Source organism: Echinops telfairi, unplaced genomic scaffold (genome assembly GCF_000313985.2).
Source record: "Echinops telfairi isolate 266 unplaced genomic scaffold, ASM31398v2 ScPeMD7_18;HRSCAF=68, whole genome shotgun sequence".
Taxonomy (NCBI): domain Eukaryota; kingdom Metazoa; phylum Chordata; class Mammalia; order Afrosoricida; family Tenrecidae; genus Echinops; species Echinops telfairi.
In genome coordinates this window covers 94,809,129-94,814,593 of record NW_022103915.1, presented here as the reverse complement: position 1 = coordinate 94,814,593, position 5,465 = coordinate 94,809,129, and positions in this window count along the sequence as shown.

Here is a 5,465-nt window from a genome sequence, read left to right as displayed (position 1 = left end):
GCCCTATGGCCCTTTCTGTGCATTGTCTGCTCTGAGCAGGAATATCGGCCTCAGAGCTTGGTGGGTCAGAATGTGCCCCCCTCACTCTTCATCCCTTTTTGCTTCTCCTGTGTGCTGTAATCAGACATGCCTCACTCCCCAAGCTGTAGCTTCAGTGCTGGGCTCTGAAATGCATTCTTCTGGGGTGGGGGTGGGGGGGCCTATGTAGCTGGGATTGGGGCTGACTCTGTAGACCTCTCTAGTGGTCCTCTCGTACATGCTGGTATGTTCTATTCACATCTTGGCTCACTGGGTTGAAGCCTGGTCTCTCTCTCCCTCTCCTGTGGAGATATAAACAATTCCCTACCCTTGGGTGGGTTAGTGCCCTGTTCTCCCCTACCCATGTCTTTTTTTCTCTCTCTCTTTCTTCCCCCCTCCTATTTAGTTGGCTGCCATATGTATCCCTGGATTGGGTTTGGCCCCTGCCATAGTACCTGGACCTCGTGTAGTATTTAGTAGCTTTTCTCCTATGTCCCATTTTTAAAGCTTACCTCAGTGGACTTATATTGTACTTGTCCTTTTGTGCTTGGCTCACTTTGCTTAGCATAACTTCCTCCAGTTCTTCCCATGTGGCACAATGTGCTTCATGTGTTCATCGCTGATTTTTAGGGATGCATAGTACTCCATTGTATGTATGTACCACAGTTTTTCGATCCATTCATCTGTTGATAGAAATTTGGGTTGTTTCCAACCCCTTGCAATGGTGAACTTTGCTGTGATGAACACTGGAGCACAGATGTCTGGCCGTGGTTTGTTTCTGGGTATATGCCCAGTTTGGGGATTGCTGGGTCATATGGTAGCTCAATTTCCATCTGTTTTAGATATCGCCGAATCGATTTCCACAATGGCTGTACATACCTACAGGTCCACACAGCAGAGGATGAGAGTTCCTACCTCACCACAGCCCCTCCAACACTTGTTACTTTCTGAGTTTTTGAATTGGGCTATCTTTGAGGGTATTAGGTGGTATCTCATAGTTGTTTTGATTTGCATTTCTCTTATGGCTAATGATCGGGAACATTTTCTCATATGTTTATTAGCCATTCAGATTTATGCCCCTGTGAAACTTCTGTTCAGGTCCTTTGCCCACTTCCTCAGTGGGCGATTAGTTTTTTTCTTTTTGGAAGCTAGAAGATTATTATAGATTTTAGTAATAAGGCCTTTGTCTGATGTGTCATTGCTAAAGATGTTTTCCCAGTCTGTGGGCTCTCTTTTTACTCTCTTGGTGAATTCTTTCAATATGCACAAGTGTTTCATCTTCAGTATATCCCATTTGTAAATTTGTGACTTCTCTGTGTTTGTGTCCTTCCCTATTTCTGATAACCTATGTATTCCCTGAACCCAGGTTCTCAGGTTTGTTCCAATTCCCTCATTAATGGCCCTAATCGTTTGGGGTTTAACCTCAAGGTCTGTGATCTACCTTGAGTGTATTCTTGTGCATGGAGTGAGGTAAGGGCCTTGCTTAATTTTTCTGCAGGTAGATATCCAATTTTTCCAGCACCACTTATTGGAGAGGACATCTGCTTCCCATTTGACATTTTTTTGGGCCCTTAATCAAAAATCAGTTGTCTGTATGCTGTTGTTTTTATTTCTGGGTTTTCAGCTCATTTCCATTGGTCTGAATAACTGTCATAATACCAGTTGCACACTGTTTTGACCACCGTGGCTGTATAATATGTGCTAAAGTCAGGTAGAGCAAGCCCTCCCACTTTGTCTTTCTTCTTGAGGACAAATTCCACTAATTCTGGGCTTCTTCCCTCTGATGGAGTTCTTTTTGTCTGCAGCAAGGAATCACTCAGCTTCTGCGCCAAGTTCTTGGAACATGCAAAAAGTTGAACACTCAAGGTTAACTCTTTGCATCCAAGCAATCCTCCCAGGGGGCACAGGACAATGTTTCCCTACATTAAATTAGAATTGATTAAAGTCAGAATAATGGCTTGATATAAGGAAAAATATTAGTAGAAACATTTTACCCGAAGACAGGTATGCAGGAAACACTGAAGGTGATAAAGGAGTGACAACCTAAGGGCCTCAGGCCTTTCAACATACATGGGGGATAATGGAGAAGGGATCCCTAGACCAGTGAGGGCCCCTGTGGAGTGTCAAGAATCCAAGTTTCACCTCTAAAGCACTGGAGGCAGTAGAGGCATTTAGTGCATTGGTCATTGTGTTGGAGAGAGAAAGGATTCTTGGGGAATGAAGGATGGATTCAAGGAAGACAAGCCTCCATGCTTGTCCATCCCATGCACTATGTCTAGACATCTCGGGGATGCCTCAATGTTTCCATGTGGAATGGGGGCTTGGCTTTTTATCATGTCTTTTCTCCTACTGGAAATTGCATATTGGAGGTTTGGCTTCTTTTGAACATTTATCCCTTGTTTTGGTTTTTGAAGGTTGGCAACATTGCACTTTTTGGTGTGCAGTGTCTACCAGCCTTGCAGTGAGAGTTTTAAATGCCTAAGGCTTCTATTTTGACAGAAGAAACCACAGCCTTAAACAAATATAATCCATAGATTGTTTGAACAACCATTATTCTTTTAAATGTTTTTATTTTAGACTGATTCTTCTGAGTGCTTCCAGTTATAAAACAGTGTCCCAGCTTAGTAATCCAAATGTATTTAAATTCTGAACTTGATATAGAAGAAGCCTCTGATACCAGAGATTTCTGCTCCGGATACCAGAGAACTACAGTAGGAGGAAAGGCTACAACTGGGGAAGGGGGCGTTGTTGACTTATCTCTTTCCAATTGGAAAATGTATACTCCTCTTTCCCACCACCCTAGATACCTCTGCAGACACTTAGGTGTCGAGGAGAGGAATAGGTGGTCTTTAGAATTTTTACATGACATACTATTGTTTAATGGCATCCTGTTCTTTGAGTTTAGTTGATGCTTAAAGCTGATTCCATTTCTTGGGGTGCTTTGAATTCTTTGGAAGCTGCCTCCCAATCACAACTGTAACATGGCTGGCATTTCTAGCCCGAACTGACACTTGGTTATCCAGTAGACCTGTCACTTGTTTCTTTCTCATCCCCTAAGACCTTTGCCGTTCTGTCAGCTTCCCCTCTCCCCTTCATCTCTGCTCATCTAGGAGGACAGGATCTACTATATAATTTGTGAGACCCAGTGAGAAATCAAAATGTAGGGCACTTGTTTAAAAAGAAAAAAGACTGTACAGATAATAGAAACCAGGGAAATGCCTCTATCCGCACCTTCATCCCCAGGAAGTGCCTTTATTCCAGTCCAGCCCACTGTTCAAGCTGGGGTTTTCTTGTGGGAGAAAATAGACTTATTTCACACAAAACACAGAATCAACCATCTCATCTGAAGACCCAGGTCTTTGCCCTTGCACACCTGTGCTGAGTCAGTGCCCTACCCTCTCCCAGCTCTCCAAAGAAGACCTTGACTCTTCCGAGATGTCGCCAAACCCTGCCTGCCCAACTAACAGGAAATTGACACTATCGTGTAAGACCTTGAATTAGTACCTGCAGCTGTGCTGTTCCTCGCAACCCTGTTACCCTGCCAACCTGATAAGGATGTAACGGCTAGAATCTCCTTCCTCTTGAGCCAGTCCCCTATTTTGAACTATAAAAATTCTGGAATTTCTTTGATCTGGGGTCGCGAAGTTTTCCAGGCACTAGCCTACTCTTGGTCCAGCTGTTTAATAAGCGCTGTAATTAGTAATGTAGAGGTGTGGTTGATCTCACCCATTTACATCACTGCTGTCCTGGAGTGGGTCTCTGAGTCACCCACTGCCTGCTGGAACGTTGGCTCGAATGTCTCATCCATTTCAGTTAAGTGGTTCCTTGATTTTTGCTGTACAAGGAGCAGAAAGTGAGGAAGGGGCACTGGCCCTGTAAGAACGGGTTTGGTGGCATGAAATCACAAGGAGTCAATCTTAGAATCGTTCCAGTTCCCATGAATTCAGGTTTGCGTGTTGTTCTCATGATGAAGACCTAAGGTGATCCTATGCTGACACGAACAAACCAAAGTCACTGGCCTCTTGTCAGCCCCGGCTCATAGCAACCCTGTAGGACAGGATCGACCTGCCTTCAGACTCTCGGCATGTTGTTTTCCTATTTATGCTCTAACACAGCGGTTCTCACCCCGAGGGTTGAACAACCCACTCCCAGGGGTCACCCGATTCATCACAGTAGCAAAATGACAGTTATGAAGTGGCAACGAAAATCATTTTATGGTTGGGGGGTCACCACCACATGAGGCACTGTATGAAAGGGTCATGGCATTAGGAAGGTTGAGAACCCCTGCTTAACAAATAACCCAAATGTAGTCCTGAATACAACACAGATTTACTCTCTAATAGGTTTTATGGTCAGAAATCTAAAATGGCCCTCATTGAGCTAAGATCAGGTGCTGGCGTATGCTCTCTTGTTGGAAGCTCTATGCCATGCTTCCTTGCCAGTTTCTGGAGACCATCCACATTCCTTAGCGTGTAGCCTACCTTCTTCCATCTTGGAGTCAGCAGCACAGCATCTTCAGATGTCTCCCGTATCTCTGCTTCTGTCTTGACAACACCTCCTCTCAAGGAAACTTTCCGCCCTTTCTCTTTCCCTTACCAGGGAAAGCTCAACGTATTCTCCTCATCAGAAGGTCTTTAATCACATTTGTAGTGACTCTTCTACAATAGGGGTTAAAATACTCACAGGTTCTGGGAATTAGCCTGGGTACCTCTTTTGGAGGGAGGTGTTTTTATTCTACTCTTCTTGTCTTGAGACCAAGGGAGAAGTCGCATTCCCATTTGCCCTTCTGGGGACTCACATCTCCGGAAGCTCGGCAGGATGAGCAGTTCCCTTCTGGGATGCAGACTCAACAACGTCCTCTAAAGAAGGCTTCCCTATAGCCTTGTGCCAGTCTTTATTCTTAAAACAGATGAGGAGATAATGCCGGGGGCTTAAGTGGAGAGCAAATGTTTTGAGAATGATGGGGGCAATGAATGTACAAATGTGCTTTACACAATTGATATATGTATACACATCAATATATGTATGTGATAAGAGTTGTATGAACCCCTAATAAAATGATTTAAAAAAAAAGAATCAACTAGGTAATTAAAAACAAACAGAAAATTATAAATGCTGGAGAGGATATAGAGAGTTTGGAGTGCTCATACATTGCTGGCGGGACTTCAGAATTTGTACAACCATTGTGGGATTATTATTATTTTTAAAATTTATTATTAATTGGGAGTTAATACATATATCATATCATTCCATAGTTCAGCCAGGTCAAGCAGTGTTGCAAAATTGCTACCATCATCAGTTTCCAAATATACTTTTTCTTTCTGGACTCCATGACATTGTCTCCCTTTTACCACCTCCATCCCCCCAAAACCCTTATTCTACTTGCTGTCCCTACAGGTTAATCAATCCTGGGTTTCATATACTGGTAAACAGAAAACCATATAACA